Consider the following 18,094-nt stretch of genomic DNA (forward strand, 5'->3'; position numbering starts at 1 on the left):
AGGTTCTAGTATGTTAGAGGGCATCCCAGGAGGGCTCCAAAAGTGTGGGTAAAATATATATCCCACAGGGGGAAAATTGAAAAAAAGTTGAAAAAAAAAATTTTTGGGGACTTAGAAAATTTTTCAACTTTTGTCAGACTTCCAGACAGGGGAGCGTGTCAGTGCGCGCATCCGATTTCAGTTCCAGAGCGATTCGCGCGATGAGTCCTTGATACTTAGTCGTTTTTGGCAAAATTTCTGACTTTTTGAAAATTTCACAATTTTGTGAAAACTTCCACAAAATGAGGTTCTAGTATGTTAGAGGGCATCCCAGGAGGGCTCCAAAAGTGTGGGTAAAATATATATCCCACAGGGGGAAAATTGAAAAAAAGTTGAAAAAAAAAATTTTTGGGGACTTAGAAAATTTTTCAACTTGTGTCAGACTTCCAGAGAGGGGAGCATGTCAGTGCGCGCATCCGATTTCAGTTCCAGAGCGATTCGCGCGATGAGTCCTTGATACTTAGTCGTTTTTGCAAAATTTCTGACTTTTTGGAAAATTTCACAATTTTGTGAAAACTTCCACAAAATGAGGTTCTAGTATGTTAGAGGGCATCCCAGGAGGGCTCCAAAAGTGTGGGTAAAATATATATCCCACAGGGGGAAAATTGAAAAAAAGTTGAAAAAAAAAATTTTTGGGGACTTAGAAAATTTTTCAACTTTTGTCAGACTTCCAGACAGGGGAGCGTGTCAGTGCGCGCATCCGATTTCAGTTCCAGAGCGATTCGCGCGATGAGTCCTTGATACTTAGTCGTTTTTGGCAAAATTTCTGACTTTTTGAAAATTTCACAATTTTGTGAAAACTTCCACAAAATGAGGTTCTAGTATGTTAGAGGGCATCCCAGGAGGGCTCCAAAAGTGTGGGTAAAATATATATCCCACAGGGGGAAAATTGAAAAAAAGTTGAAAAAAAAAATTTTTGGGGACTTAGAAAATTTTCACACATGTGTCAGACTTCCAGAGAGGGGAGCATGTCAGTGCGCGCATCCGATTTCAGTTCCAGAGCGATTCGCGCGATGAGTCCTTGATACTTAGTCGTTTTTGGCAAAATTTCTGACTTTTTGAAAATTTCACAATTTTGTGAAAACTTCCACAAAATGAGGTTCTAGTATGTTAGAGGGCATCCCAGGAGGGCTCCAAAAGTGTGGGTAAAATATATATCCCACAGGGGGAAAATTGAAAAAAAGTTGAAAAAAAAAATTTTTGGGGACTTAGAAAATTTTTCAACTTTTGTCAGACTTCCAGACAGGGGAGCGTGTCAGTGCGCGCATCCGATTTCAGTTCCAGAGCGATTCGCGCGATGAGTCCTTGATACTTAGTCGTTTTTGGCAAAATTTCTGACTTTTTGAAAATTTCACAATTTTGTGAAAACTTCCACAAAATGAGGTTCTAGTATGTTAGAGGGCATCCCAGGAGGGCTCCAAAAGTGTGGGTAAAATATATATCCCACAGGGGGAAAATTGAAAAAAAGTTGAAAAAAAAAATTTTTGGGGACTTAGAAAATTTTCACACATGTGTCAGACTTCCAGAGAGGGGAGCATGTCAGTGCGCGCATCCGATTTCAGTTCCAGAGCGATTCGCGCGATGAGTCCTTGATACTTAGTCGTTTTTGCAAAATTTCTGACTTTTTGGAAAATTTCACAATTTTGTGAAAACTTCCACAAAATGAGGTTCTAGTATGTTAGAGGGCATCCCAGGAGGGCTCCAAAAGTGTGGGTAAAATATATATCCCACAGGGGGAAAATTGAAAAAAAGTTGAAAAAAAAAATTTTTGGGGACTTAGAAAATTTTTCAACTTTTGTCAGACTTCCAGACAGGGGAGCGTGTCAGTGCGCGCATCCGATTTCAGTTCCAGAGCGATTCGCGCGATGAGTCCTTGATACTTAGTCGTTTTTGGCAAAATTTCTGACTTTTTGAAAATTTCACAATTTTGTGAAAACTTCCACAAAATGAGGTTCTAGTATGTTAGAGGGCATCCCAGGAGGGCTCCAAAAGTGTGGGTAAAATATATATCCCACAGGGGGAAAATTGAAAAAAAGTTGAAAAAAAAAATTTTTGGGGACTTAGAAAATTTTTCAACTTTTGTCAGACTTCCAGACAGGGGAGCGTGTCAGTGCGCGCATCCGATTTCAGTTCCAGAGCGATTCGCGCGATGAGTCCTTGATACTTAGTCGTTTTTGGCAAAATTTCTGACTTTTTGAAAATTTCACAATTTTGTGAAAACTTCCACAAAATGAGGTTCTAGTATGTTAGAGGGCATCCCAGGAGGGCTCCAAAAGTGTGGGTAAAATATATATCCCACAGGGGGAAAATTGAAAAAAAGTTGAAAAAAAAAATTTTTGGGGACTTAGAAAATTTTTCAACTTTTGTCAGACTTCCAGACAGGGGAGCGTGTCAGTGCGCGCATCCGATTTCAGTTCCAGAGCGATTCGCGCGATGAGTCCTTGATACTTAGTCGTTTTTGGCAAAATTTCTGACTTTTTGAAAATTTCACAATTTTGTGAAAACTTCCACAAAATGAGGTTCTAGTATGTTAGAGGGCATCCCAGGAGGGCTCCAAAAGTGTGGGTAAAATATATATCCCACAGGGGGAAAATTGAAAAAAAGTTGAAAAAAAAAATTTTTGGGGACTTAGAAAATTTTCACACATGTGTCAGACTTCCAGAGAGGGGAGCATGTCAGTGCGCGCATCCGATTTCAGTTCCAGAGCGATTCGCGCGATGAGTCCTTGATACTTAGTCGTTTTTGCAAAATTTCTGACTTTTTGGAAAATTTCACAATTTTGTGAAAACTTCCACAAAATGAGGTTCTAGTATGTTAGAGGGCATCCCAGGAGGGCTCCAAAAGTGTGGGTAAAATATATATCCCACAGGGGGAAAATTGAAAAAAAGTTGAAAAAAAAAATTTTTGGGGACTTAGAAAATTTTCACACATGTGTCAGACTTCCAGAGAGGGGAGCATGTCAGTGCGCGCATCCGATTTCAGTTCCAGAGCGATTCGCGCGATGAGTCCTTGATACTTAGTCGTTTTTGCAAAATTTCTGACTTTTTGGAAAATTTCACAATTTTGTGAAAACTTCCACAAAATGAGGTTCTAGTATGTTAGAGGGCATCCCAGGAGGGCTCCAAAAGTGTGGGTAAAATATATATCCCACAGGGGGAAAATTGAAAAAAAGTTGAAAAAAAAAATTTTTGGGGACTTAGAAAATTTTCACACATGTGTCAGACTTCCAGAGAGGGGAGCATGTCAGTGCGCGCATCCGATTTCAGTTCCAGAGCGATTCGCGCGATGAGTCCTTGATACTTAGTCGTTTTTGCAAAATTTCTGACTTTTTGGAAAATTTCACAATTTTGTGAAAACTTCCACAAAATGAGGTTCTAGTATGTTAGAGGGCATCCCAGGAGGGCTCCAAAAGTGTGGGTAAAATATATATCCCACAGGGGGAAAATTGAAAAAAAGTTGAAAAAAAAAATTTTTGGGGACTTAGAAAATTTTCACACATGTGTCAGACTTCCAGAGAGGGGAGCATGTCAGTGCGCGCATCCGATTTCAGTTCCAGAGCGATTCGCGCGATGAGTCCTTGATACTTAGTCGTTTTTGGCAAAATTTCTGACTTTTTGAAAATTTCACAATTTTGTGAAAACTTCCACAAAATGAGGTTCTAGTATGTTAGAGGGCATCCCAGGAGGGCTCCAAAAGTGTGGGTAAAATATATATCCCACAGGGGGAAAATTGAAAAAAAGTTGAAAAAAAAAATTTTTGGGGACTTAGAAAATTTTTCAACTTTTGTCAGACTTCCAGACAGGGGAGCGTGTCAGTGCGCGCATCCGATTTCAGTTCCAGAGCGATTCGCGCGATGAGTCCTTGATACTTAGTCGTTTTTGGCAAAATTTCTGACTTTTTGAAAATTTCACAATTTTGTGAAAACTTCCACAAAATGAGGTTCTAGTATGTTAGAGGGCATCCCAGGAGGGCTCCAAAAGTGTGGGTAAAATATATATCCCACAGGGGGAAAATTGAAAAAAAGTTGAAAAAAAAAATTTTTGGGGACTTAGAAAATTTTCACACATGTGTCAGACTTCCAGAGAGGGGAGCATGTCAGTGCGCGCATCCGATTTCAGTTCCAGAGCGATTCGCGCGATGAGTCCTTGATACTTAGTCGTTTTTGCAAAATTTCTGACTTTTTGGAAAATTTCACAATTTTGTGAAAACTTCCACAAAATGAGGTTCTAGTATGTTAGAGGGCATCCCAGGAGGGCTCCAAAAGTGTGGGTAAAATATATATCCCACAGGGGGAAAATTGAAAAAAAGTTGAAAAAAAAAATTTTTGGGGACTTAGAAAATTTTTCAACTTTTGTCAGACTTCCAGACAGGGGAGCGTGTCAGTGCGCGCATCCGATTTCAGTTCCAGAGCGATTCGCGCGATGAGTCCTTGATACTTAGTCGTTTTTGCAAAATTTCTGACTTTTTGGAAAATTTCACAATTTTGTGAAAACTTCCACAAAATGAGGTTCTAGTATGTTAGAGGGCATCCCAGGAGGGCTCCAAAAGTGTGGGTAAAATATATATCCCACAGGGGGAAAATTGAAAAAAAGTTGAAAAAAAAAATTTTTGGGGACTTAGAAAATTTTCACACATGTGTCAGACTTCCAGAGAGGGGAGCATGTCAGTGCGCGCATCCGATTTCAGTTCCATAGCGATTCGCGCGATGAGTCCTTGATACTTAGTCGTTTTTGCAAAATTTCTGACTTTTTGGAAAATTTCACAATTTTGTGAAAACTTCCACAAAATGAGGTTCTAGTATGTTAGAGGGCATCCCAGGAGGGCTCCAAAAGTGTGGGTAAAATATATATCCCACAGGGGGAAAATTGAAAAAAAGTTGAAAAAAAAAATTTTTGGGGACTTAGAAAATTTTTCAACTTTTGTCAGACTTCCAGACAGGGGAGCGTGTCAGTGCGCGCATCCGATTTCAGTTCCAGAGCGATTCGCGCGATGAGTCCTTGATACTTAGTCGTTTTTGCAAAATTTCTGACTTTTTGGAAAATTTCACAATTTTGTGAAAACTTCCACAAAATGAGGTTCTAGTATGTTAGAGGGCATCCCAGGAGGGCTCCAAAAGTGTGGGTAAAATATATATCCCACAGGGGGAAAATTGAAAAAAAGTTGAAAAAAAAAATTTTTGGGGACTTAGAAAATTTTTCAACTTTTGTCAGACTTCCAGACAGGGGAGCGTGTCAGTGCGCGCATCCGATTTCAGTTCCAGAGCGATTCGCGCGATGAGTCCTTGATACTTAGTCGTTTTTGGCAAAATTTCTGACTTTTTGAAAATTTCACAATTTTGTGAAAACTTCCACAAAATGAGGTTCTAGTATGTTAGAGGGCATCCCAGGAGGGCTCCAAAAGTGTGGGTAAAATATATATCCCACAGGGGGAAAATTGAAAAAAAGTTGAAAAAAAAAATTTTTGGGGACTTAGAAAATTTTTCAACTTGTGTCAGACTTCCAGAGAGGGGAGCATGTCAGTGCGCGCATCCGATTTCAGTTCCAGAGCGATTCGCGCGATGAGTCCTTGATACTTAGTCGTTTTTGCAAAATTTCTGACTTTTTGGAAAATTTCACAATTTTGTGAAAACTTCCACAAAATGAGGTTCTAGTATGTTAGAGGGCATCCCAGGAGGGCTCCAAAAGTGTGGGTAAAATATATATCCCACAGGGGGAAAATTGAAAAAAAGTTGAAAAAAAAAATTTTTGGGGACTTAGAAAATTTTTCAACTTTTGTCAGACTTCCAGACAGGGGAGCGTGTCAGTGCGCGCATCCGATTTCAGTTCCAGAGCGATTCGCGCGATGAGTCCTTGATACTTAGTCGTTTTTGGCAAAATTTCTGACTTTTTGAAAATTTCACAATTTTGTGAAAACTTCCACAAAATGAGGTTCTAGTATGTTAGAGGGCATCCCAGGAGGGCTCCAAAAGTGTGGGTAAAATATATATCCCACAGGGGGAAAATTGAAAAAAAGTTGAAAAAAAAAATTTTTGGGGACTTAGAAAATTTTCACACATGTGTCAGACTTCCAGAGAGGGGAGCATGTCAGTGCGCGCATCCGATTTCAGTTCCAGAGCGATTCGCGCGATGAGTCCTTGATACTTAGTCGTTTTTGGCAAAATTTCTGACTTTTTGAAAATTTCACAATTTTGTGAAAACTTCCACAAAATGAGGTTCTAGTATGTTAGAGGGCATCCCAGGAGGGCTCCAAAAGTGTGGGTAAAATATATATCCCACAGGGGGAAAATTGAAAAAAAGTTGAAAAAAAAAATTTTTGGGGACTTAGAAAATTTTTCAACTTTTGTCAGACTTCCAGACAGGGGAGCGTGTCAGTGCGCGCATCCGATTTCAGTTCCAGAGCGATTCGCGCGATGAGTCCTTGATACTTAGTCGTTTTTGGCAAAATTTCTGACTTTTTGAAAATTTCACAATTTTGTGAAAACTTCCACAAAATGAGGTTCTAGTATGTTAGAGGGCATCCCAGGAGGGCTCCAAAAGTGTGGGTAAAATATATATCCCACAGGGGGAAAATTGAAAAAAAGTTGAAAAAAAAAATTTTTGGGGACTTAGAAAATTTTCACACATGTGTCAGACTTCCAGAGAGGGGAGCATGTCAGTGCGCGCATCCGATTTCAGTTCCAGAGCGATTCGCGCGATGAGTCCTTGATACTTAGTCGTTTTTGCAAAATTTCTGACTTTTTGGAAAATTTCACAATTTTGTGAAAACTTCCACAAAATGAGGTTCTAGTATGTTAGAGGGCATCCCAGGAGGGCTCCAAAAGTGTGGGTAAAATATATATCCCACAGGGGGAAAATTGAAAAAAAGTTGAAAAAAAAAATTTTTGGGGACTTAGAAAATTTTTCAACTTTTGTCAGACTTCCAGACAGGGGAGCGTGTCAGTGCGCGCATCCGATTTCAGTTCCAGAGCGATTCGCGCGATGAGTCCTTGATACTTAGTCGTTTTTGGCAAAATTTCTGACTTTTTGAAAATTTCACAATTTTGTGAAAACTTCCACAAAATGAGGTTCTAGTATGTTAGAGGGCATCCCAGGAGGGCTCCAAAAGTGTGGGTAAAATATATATCCCACAGGGGGAAAATTGAAAAAAAGTTGAAAAAAAAAATTTTTGGGGACTTAGAAAATTTTTCAACTTTTGTCAGACTTCCAGACAGGGGAGCGTGTCAGTGCGCGCATCCGATTTCAGTTCCAGAGCGATTCGCGCGATGAGTCCTTGATACTTAGTCGTTTTTGGCAAAATTTCTGACTTTTTGAAAATTTCACAATTTTGTGAAAACTTCCACAAAATGAGGTTCTAGTATGTTAGAGGGCATCCCAGGAGGGCTCCAAAAGTGTGGGTAAAATATATATCCCACAGGGGGAAAATTGAAAAAAAGTTGAAAAAAAAAATTTTTGGGGACTTAGAAAATTTTTCAACTTTTGTCAGACTTCCAGACAGGGGAGCGTGTCAGTGCGCGCATCCGATTTCAGTTCCAGAGCGATTCGCGCGATGAGTCCTTGATACTTAGTCGTTTTTGGCAAAATTTCTGACTTTTTGAAAATTTCACAATTTTGTGAAAACTTCCACAAAATGAGGTTCTAGTATGTTAGAGGGCATCCCAGGAGGGCTCCAAAAGTGTGGGTAAAATATATATCCCACAGGGGGAAAATTGAAAAAAAGTTGAAAAAAAAAATTTTTGGGGACTTAGAAAATTTTCACACATGTGTCAGACTTCCAGAGAGGGGAGCATGTCAGTGCGCGCATCCGATTTCAGTTCCAGAGCGATTCGCGCGATGAGTCCTTGATACTTAGTCGTTTTTGCAAAATTTCTGACTTTTTGGAAAATTTCACAATTTTGTGAAAACTTCCACAAAATGAGGTTCTAGTATGTTAGAGGGCATCCCAGGAGGGCTCCAAAAGTGTGGGTAAAATATATATCCCACAGGGGGAAAATTGAAAAAAAGTTGAAAAAAAAAATTTTTGGGGACTTAGAAAATTTTCACACATGTGTCAGACTTCCAGAGAGGGGAGCATGTCAGTGCGCGCATCCGATTTCAGTTCCAGAGCGATTCGCGCGATGAGTCCTTGATACTTAGTCGTTTTTGCAAAATTTCTGACTTTTTGGAAAATTTCACAATTTTGTGAAAACTTCCACAAAATGAGGTTCTAGTATGTTAGAGGGCATCCCAGGAGGGCTCCAAAAGTGTGGGTAAAATATATATCCCACAGGGGGAAAATTGAAAAAAAGTTGAAAAAAAAAATTTTTGGGGACTTAGAAAATTTTCACACATGTGTCAGACTTCCAGAGAGGGGAGCATGTCAGTGCGCGCATCCGATTTCAGTTCCAGAGCGATTCGCGCGATGAGTCCTTGATACTTAGTCGTTTTTGCAAAATTTCTGACTTTTTGGAAAATTTCACAATTTTGTGAAAACTTCCACAAAATGAGGTTCTAGTATGTTAGAGGGCATCCCAGGAGGGCTCCAAAAGTGTGGGTAAAATATATATCCCACAGGGGGAAAATTGAAAAAAAGTTGAAAAAAAAAATTTTTGGGGACTTAGAAAATTTTCACACATGTGTCAGACTTCCAGAGAGGGGAGCATGTCAGTGCGCGCATCCGATTTCAGTTCCAGAGCGATTCGCGCGATGAGTCCTTGATACTTAGTCGTTTTTGGCAAAATTTCTGACTTTTTGAAAATTTCACAATTTTGTGAAAACTTCCACAAAATGAGGTTCTAGTATGTTAGAGGGCATCCCAGGAGGGCTCCAAAAGTGTGGGTAAAATATATATCCCACAGGGGGAAAATTGAAAAAAAGTTGAAAAAAAAAATTTTTGGGGACTTAGAAAATTTTTCAACTTTTGTCAGACTTCCAGACAGGGGAGCGTGTCAGTGCGCGCATCCGATTTCAGTTCCAGAGCGATTCGCGCGATGAGTCCTTGATACTTAGTCGTTTTTGGCAAAATTTCTGACTTTTTGAAAATTTCACAATTTTGTGAAAACTTCCACAAAATGAGGTTCTAGTATGTTAGAGGGCATCCCAGGAGGGCTCCAAAAGTGTGGGTAAAATATATATCCCACAGGGGGAAAATTGAAAAAAAGTTGAAAAAAAAAATTTTTGGGGACTTAGAAAATTTTCACACATGTGTCAGACTTCCAGAGAGGGGAGCATGTCAGTGCGCGCATCCGATTTCAGTTCCAGAGCGATTCGCGCGATGAGTCCTTGATACTTAGTCGTTTTTGCAAAATTTCTGACTTTTTGGAAAATTTCACAATTTTGTGAAAACTTCCACAAAATGAGGTTCTAGTATGTTAGAGGGCATCCCAGGAGGGCTCCAAAAGTGTGGGTAAAATATATATCCCACAGGGGGAAAATTGAAAAAAAGTTGAAAAAAAAAATTTTTGGGGACTTAGAAAATTTTTCAACTTTTGTCAGACTTCCAGACAGGGGAGCGTGTCAGTGCGCGCATCCGATTTCAGTTCCAGAGCGATTCGCGCGATGAGTCCTTGATACTTAGTCGTTTTTGCAAAATTTCTGACTTTTTGGAAAATTTCACAATTTTGTGAAAACTTCCACAAAATGAGGTTCTAGTATGTTAGAGGGCATCCCAGGAGGGCTCCAAAAGTGTGGGTAAAATATATATCCCACAGGGGGAAAATTGAAAAAAAGTTGAAAAAAAAAATTTTTGGGGACTTAGAAAATTTTCACACATGTGTCAGACTTCCAGAGAGGGGAGCATGTCAGTGCGCGCATCCGATTTCAGTTCCATAGCGATTCGCGCGATGAGTCCTTGATACTTAGTCGTTTTTGCAAAATTTCTGACTTTTTGGAAAATTTCACAATTTTGTGAAAACTTCCACAAAATGAGGTTCTAGTATGTTAGAGGGCATCCCAGGAGGGCTCCAAAAGTGTGGGTAAAATATATATCCCACAGGGGGAAAATTGAAAAAAAGTTGAAAAAAAAAATTTTTGGGGACTTAGAAAATTTTTCAACTTTTGTCAGACTTCCAGACAGGGGAGCGTGTCAGTGCGCGCATCCGATTTCAGTTCCAGAGCGATTCGCGCGATGAGTCCTTGATACTTAGTCGTTTTTGCAAAATTTCTGACTTTTTGGAAAATTTCACAATTTTGTGAAAACTTCCACAAAATGAGGTTCTAGTATGTTAGAGGGCATCCCAGGAGGGCTCCAAAAGTGTGGGTAAAATATATATCCCACAGGGGGAAAATTGAAAAAAAGTTGAAAAAAAAAATTTTTGGGGACTTAGAAAATTTTTCAACTTTTGTCAGACTTCCAGACAGGGGAGCGTGTCAGTGCGCGCATCCGATTTCAGTTCCAGAGCGATTCGCGCGATGAGTCCTTGATACTTAGTCGTTTTTGGCAAAATTTCTGACTTTTTGAAAATTTCACAATTTTGTGAAAACTTCCACAAAATGAGGTTCTAGTATGTTAGAGGGCATCCCAGGAGGGCTCCAAAAGTGTGGGTAAAATATATATCCCACAGGGGGAAAATTGAAAAAAAGTTGAAAAAAAAAATTTTTGGGGACTTAGAAAATTTTCACACATGTGTCAGACTTCCAGAGAGGGGAGCATGTCAGTGCGCGCATCCGATTTCAGTTCCAGAGCGATTCGCGCGATGAGTCCTTGATACTTAGTCGTTTTTGCAAAATTTCTGACTTTTTGGAAAATTTCACAATTTTGTGAAAACTTCCACAAAATGAGGTTCTAGTATGTTAGAGGGCATCCCAGGAGGGCTCCAAAAGTGTGGGTAAAATATATATCCCACAGGGGGAAAATTGAAAAAAAGTTGAAAAAAAAAATTTTTGGGGACTTAGAAAATTTTTCAACTTTTGTCAGACTTCCAGACAGGGGAGCGTGTCAGTGCGCGCATCCGATTTCAGTTCCAGAGCGATTCGCGCGATGAGTCCTTGATACTTAGTCGTTTTTGCAAAATTTCTGACTTTTTGGAAAATTTCACAATTTTGTGAAAACTTCCACAAAATGAGGTTCTAGTATGTTAGAGGGCATCCCAGGAGGGCTCCAAAAGTGTGGGTAAAATATATATCCCACAGGGGGAAAATTGAAAAAAAGTTGAAAAAAAAAATTTTTGGGGACTTAGAAAATTTTCACACATGTGTCAGACTTCCAGAGAGGGGAGCATGTCAGTGCGCGCATCCGATTTCAGTTCCATAGCGATTCGCGCGATGAGTCCTTGATACTTAGTCGTTTTTGCAAAATTTCTGACTTTTTGGAAAATTTCACAATTTTGTGAAAACTTCCACAAAATGAGGTTCTAGTATGTTAGAGGGCATCCCAGGAGGGCTCCAAAAGTGTGGGTAAAATATATATCCCACAGGGGGAAAATTGAAAAAAAGTTGAAAAAAAAAATTTTTGGGGACTTAGAAAATTTTTCAACTTTTGTCAGACTTCCAGACAGGGGAGCGTGTCAGTGCGCGCATCCGATTTCAGTTCCAGAGCGATTCGCGCGATGAGTCCTTGATACTTAGTCGTTTTTGCAAAATTTCTGACTTTTTGGAAAATTTCACAATTTTGTGAAAACTTCCACAAAATGAGGTTCTAGTATGTTAGAGGGCATCCCAGGAGGGCTCCAAAAGTGTGGGTAAAATATATATCCCACAGGGGGAAAATTGAAAAAAAGTTGAAAAAAAAAATTTTTGGGGACTTAGAAAATTTTTCAACTTTTGTCAGACTTCCAGACAGGGGAGCGTGTCAGTGCGCGCATCCGATTTCAGTTCCAGAGCGATTCGCGCGATGAGTCCTTGATACTTAGTCGTTTTTGGCAAAATTTCTGACTTTTTGAAAATTTCACAATTTTGTGAAAACTTCCACAAAATGAGGTTCTAGTATGTTAGAGGGCATCCCAGGAGGGCTCCAAAAGTGTGGGTAAAATATATATCCCACAGGGGGAAAATTGAAAAAAAGTTGAAAAAAAAAATTTTTGGGGACTTAGAAAATTTTTCAACTTTTGTCAGACTTCCAGACAGGGGAGCGTGTCAGTGCGCGCATCCGATTTCAGTTCCAGAGCGATTCGCGCGATGAGTCCTTGATACTTAGTCGTTTTTGGCAAAATTTCTGACTTTTTGAAAATTTCACAATTTTGTGAAAACTTCCACAAAATGAGGTTCTAGTATGTTAGAGGGCATCCCAGGAGGGCTCCAAAAGTGTGGGTAAAATATATATCCCACAGGGGGAAAATTGAAAAAAAGTTGAAAAAAAAAATTTTTGGGGACTTAGAAAATTTTCACACATGTGTCAGACTTCCAGAGAGGGGAGCATGTCAGTGCGCGCATCCGATTTCAGTTCCAGAGCGATTCGCGCGATGAGTCCTTGATACTTAGTCGTTTTTGGCAAAATTTCTGACTTTTTGAAAATTTCACAATTTTGTGAAAACTTCCACAAAATGAGGTTCTAGTATGTTAGAGGGCATCCCAGGAGGGCTCCAAAAGTGTGGGTAAAATATATATCCCACAGGGGGAAAATTGAAAAAAAGTTGAAAAAAAAAATTTTTGGGGACTTAGAAAATTTTTCAACTTGTGTCAGACTTCCAGAGAGGGGAGCATGTCAGTGCGCGCATCCGATTTCAGTTCCAGAGCGATTCGCGCGATGAGTCCTTGATACTTAGTCGTTTTTGCAAAATTTCTGACTTTTTGGAAAATTTCACAATTTTGTGAAAACTTCCACAAAATGAGGTTCTAGTATGTTAGAGGGCATCCCAGGAGGGCTCCAAAAGTGTGGGTAAAATATATATCCCACAGGGGGAAAATTGAAAAAAAGTTGAAAAAAAAAATTTTTGGGGACTTAGAAAATTTTCACACATGTGTCAGACTTCCAGAGAGGGGAGCATGTCAGTGCGCGCATCCGATTTCAGTTCCAGAGCGATTCGCGCGATGAGTCCTTGATACTTAGTCGTTTTTGCAAAATTTCTGACTTTTTGGAAAATTTCACAATTTTGTGAAAACTTCCACAAAATGAGGTTCTAGTATGTTAGAGGGCATCCCAGGAGGGCTCCAAAAGTGTGGGTAAAATATATATCCCACAGGGGGAAAATTGAAAAAAAGTTGAAAAAAAAAATTTTTGGGGACTTAGAAAATTTTTCAACTTTTGTCAGACTTCCAGACAGGGGAGCGTGTCAGTGCGCGCATCCGATTTCAGTTCCAGAGCGATTCGCGCGATGAGTCCTTGATACTTAGTCGTTTTTGGCAAAATTTCTGACTTTTTGAAAATTTCACAATTTTGTGAAAACTTCCACAAAATGAGGTTCTAGTATGTTAGAGGGCATCCCAGGAGGGCTCCAAAAGTGTGGGTAAAATATATATCCCACAGGGGGAAAATTGAAAAAAAGTTGAAAAAAAAAATTTTTGGGGACTTAGAAAATTTTCACACATGTGTCAGACTTCCAGAGAGGGGAGCATGTCAGTGCGCGCATCCGATTTCAGTTCCAGAGCGATTCGCGCGATGAGTCCTTGATACTTAGTCGTTTTTGCAAAATTTCTGACTTTTTGGAAAATTTCACAATTTTGTGAAAACTTCCACAAAATGAGGTTCTAGTATGTTAGAGGGCATCCCAGGAGGGCTCCAAAAGTGTGGGTAAAATATATATCCCACAGGGGGAAAATTGAAAAAAAGTTGAAAAAAAAAATTTTTGGGGACTTAGAAAATTTTCACACATGTGTCAGACTTCCAGAGAGGGGAGCATGTCAGTGCGCGCATCCGATTTCAGTTCCAGAGCGATTCGCGCGATGAGTCCTTGATACTTAGTCGTTTTTGCAAAATTTCTGACTTTTTGGAAAATTTCACAATTTTGTGAAAACTTCCACAAAATGAGGTTCTAGTATGTTAGAGGGCATCCCAGGAGGGCTCCAAAAGTGTGGGTAAAATATATATCCCACAGGGGGAAAATTGAAAAAAAGTTGAAAAAAAAAATTTTTGGGGACTTAGAAAATTTTCACACATGTGTCAGACTTCCAGAGAGGGGAGCATGTCAGTGCGCGCATCCGATTTCAGTTCCAGAGCGATTCGCGCGATGAGTCCTTGATACTTAGTCGTTTTTGCAAAATTTCTGACTTTTTGGAAAATTTCACAATTTTGTGAAAACTTCCACAAAATGAGGTTCTAGTATGTTAGAGGGCATCCCAGGAGGGCTCCAAAAGTGTGGGTAAAATATATATCCCACAGGGGGAAAATTGAAAAAAAGTTGAAAAAAAAAATTTTTGGGGACTTAGAAAATTTTCACACATGTGTCAGACTTCCAGAGAGGGGAGCATGTCAGTGCGCGCATCCGATTTCAGTTCCAGAGCGATTCGCGCGATGAGTCCTTGATACTTAGTCGTTTTTGGCAAAATTTCTGACTTTTTGAAAATTTCACAATTTTGTGAAAACTTCCACAAAATGAGGTTCTAGTATGTTAGAGGGCATCCCAGGAGGGCTCCAAAAGTGTGGGTAAAATATATATCCCACAGGGGGAAAATTGAAAAAAAGTTGAAAAAAAAAATTTTTGGGGACTTAGAAAATTTTTCAACTTTTGTCAGACTTCCAGACAGGGGAGCGTGTCAGTGCGCGCATCCGATTTCAGTTCCAGAGCGATTCGCGCGATGAGTCCTTGATACTTAGTCGTTTTTGGCAAAATTTCTGACTTTTTGAAAATTTCACAATTTTGTGAAAACTTCCACAAAATGAGGTTCTAGTATGTTAGAGGGCATCCCAGGAGGGCTCCAAAAGTGTGGGTAAAATATATATCCCACAGGGGGAAAATTGAAAAAAAGTTGAAAAAAAAAATTTTTGGGGACTTAGAAAATTTTCACACATGTGTCAGACTTCCAGAGAGGGGAGCATGTCAGTGCGCGCATCCGATTTCAGTTCCAGAGCGATTCGCGCGATGAGTCCTTGATACTTAGTCGTTTTTGCAAAATTTCTGACTTTTTGGAAAATTTCACAATTTTGTGAAAACTTCCACAAAATGAGGTTCTAGTATGTTAGAGGGCATCCCAGGAGGGCTCCAAAAGTGTGGGTAAAATATATATCCCACAGGGGGAAAATTGAAAAAAAGTTGAAAAAAAAAATTTTTGGGGACTTAGAAAATTTTTCAACTTTTGTCAGACTTCCAGACAGGGGAGCGTGTCAGTGCGCGCATCCGATTTCAGTTCCAGAGCGATTCGCGCGATGAGTCCTTGATACTTAGTCGTTTTTGGCAAAATTTCTGACTTTTTGAAAATTTCACAATTTTGTGAAAACTTCCACAAAATGAGGTTCTAGTATGTTAGAGGGCATCCCAGGAGGGCTCCAAAAGTGTGGGTAAAATATATATCCCACAGGGGGAAAATTGAAAAAAAGTTGAAAAAAAAAATTTTTGGGGACTTAGAAAATTTTTCAACTTTTGTCAGACTTCCAGACAGGGGAGCGTGTCAGTGCGCGCATCCGATTTCAGTTCCAGAGCGATTCGCGCGATGAGTCCTTGATACTTAGTCGTTTTTGGCAAAATTTCTGACTTTTTGAAAATTTCACAATTTTGTGAAAACTTCCACAAAATGAGGTTCTAGTATGTTAGAGGGCATCCCAGGAGGGCTCCAAAAGTGTGGGTAAAATATATATCCCACAGGGGGAAAATTGAAAAAAAGTTGAAAAAAAAAATTTTTGGGGACTTAGAAAATTTTTCAACTTTTGTCAGACTTCCAGACAGGGGAGCGTGTCAGTGCGCGCATCCGATTTCAGTTCCAGAGCGATTCGCGCGATGAGTCCTTGATACTTAGTCGTTTTTGGCAAAATTTCTGACTTTTTGAAAATTTCACAATTTTGTGAAAACTTCCACAAAATGAGGTTCTAGTATGTTAGAGGGCATCCCAGGAGGGCTCCAAAAGTGTGGGTAAAATATATATCCCACAGGGGGAAAATTGAAAAAAAGTTGAAAAAAAAAATTTTTGGGGACTTAGAAAATTTTCACACATGTGTCAGACTTCCAGAGAGGGGAGCATGTCAGTGCGCGCATCCGATTTCAGTTCCAGAGCGATTCGCGCGATGAGTCCTTGATACTTAGTCGTTTTTGCAAAATTTCTGACTTTTTGGAAAATTTCACAATTTTGTGAAAACTTCCACAAAATGAGGTTCTAGTATGTTAGAGGGCATCCCAGGAGGGCTCCAAAAGTGTGGGTAAAATATATATCCCACAGGGGGAAAATTGAAAAAAAGTTGAAAAAAAAAATTTTTGGGGACTTAGAAAATTTTCACACATGTGTCAGACTTCCAGAGAGGGGAGCATGTCAGTGCGCGCATCCGATTTCAGTTCCAGAGCGATTCGCGCGATGAGTCCTTGATACTTAGTCGTTTTTGCAAAATTTCTGACTTTTTGGAAAATTTCACAATTTTGTGAAAACTTCCACAAAATGAGGTTCTAGTATGTTAGAGGGCATCCCAGGAGGGCTCCAAAAGTGTGGGTAAAATATATATCCCACAGGGGGAAAATTGAAAAAAAGTTGAAAAAAAAAATTTTTGGGGACTTAGAAAATTTTCACACATGTGTCAGACTTCCAGAGAGGGGAGCATGTCAGTGCGCGCATCCGATTTCAGTTCCAGAGCGATTCGCGCGATGAGTCCTTGATACTTAGTCGTTTTTGCAAAATTTCTGACTTTTTGGAAAATTTCACAATTTTGTGAAAACTTCCACAAAATGAGGTTCTAGTATGTTAGAGGGCATCCCAGGAGGGCTCCAAAAGTGTGGGTAAAATATATATCCCACAGGGGGAAAATTGAAAAAAAGTTGAAAAAAAAAATTTTTGGGGACTTAGAAAATTTTCACACATGTGTCAGACTTCCAGAGAGGGGAGCATGTCAGTGCGCGCATCCGATTTCAGTTCCAGAGCGATTCGCGCGATGAGTCCTTGATACTTAGTCGTTTTTGGCAAAATTTCTGACTTTTTGAAAATTTCACAATTTTGTGAAAACTTCCACAAAATGAGGTTCTAGTATGTTAGAGGGCATCCCAGGAGGGCTCCAAAAGTGTGGGTAAAATATATATCCCACAGGGGGAAAATTGAAAAAAAGTTGAAAAAAAAAATTTTTGGGGACTTAGAAAATTTTTCAACTTTTGTCAGACTTCCAGACAGGGGAGCGTGTCAGTGCGCGCATCCGATTTCAGTTCCAGAGCGATTCGCGCGATGAGTCCTTGATACTTAGTCGTTTTTGGCAAAATTTCTGACTTTTTGAAAATTTCACAATTTTGTGAAAACTTCCACAAAATGAGGTTCTAGTATGTTAGAGGGCATCCCAGGAGGGCTCCAAAAGTGTGGGTAAAATATATATCCCACAGGGGGAAAATTGAAAAAAAGTTGAAAAAAAAAATTTTTGGGGACTTAGAAAATTTTCACACATGTGTCAGACTTCCAGAGAGGGGAGCATGTCAGTGCGCGCATCCGATTTCAGTTCCAGAGCGATTCGCGCGATGAGTCCTTGATACTTAGTCGTTTTTGCAAAATTTCTGACTTTTTGGAAAATTTCACAATTTTGTGAAAACTTCCACAAAATGAGGTTCTAGTATGTTAGAGGGCATCCCAGGAGGGCTCCAAAAGTGTGGGTAAAATATATATCCCACAGGGGGAAAATTGAAAAAAAGTTGAAAAAAAAAATTTTTGGGGACTTAGAAAATTTTCACACATGTGTCAGACTTCCAGAGAGGGGAGCATGTCAGTGCGCGCATCCGATTTCAGTTCCAGAGCGATTCGCGCGATGAGTCCTTGATACTTAGTCGTTTTTGCAAAATTTCTGACTTTTTGGAAAATTTCACAATTTTGTGAAAACTTCCACAAAATGAGGTTCTAGTATGTTAGAGGGCATCCCAGGAGGGCTCCAAAAGTGTGGGTAAAATATATATCCCACAGGGGGAAAATTGAAAAAAAGTTGAAAAAAAAAATTTTTGGGGACTTAGAAAATTTTCACACATGTGTCAGACTTCCAGAGAGGGGAGCATGTCAGTGCGCGCATCCGATTTCAGTTCCAGAGCGATTCGCGCGAT

This window comes from Phyllobates terribilis, unplaced genomic scaffold (assembly GCF_046119375.1).
Source record: "Phyllobates terribilis strain yellow unplaced genomic scaffold, ASM4611937v1 Scaffold_6090__1_contigs__length_46922, whole genome shotgun sequence".
Classification (NCBI taxonomy): Eukaryota; Metazoa; Chordata; class Amphibia; order Anura; family Dendrobatidae; genus Phyllobates; species Phyllobates terribilis.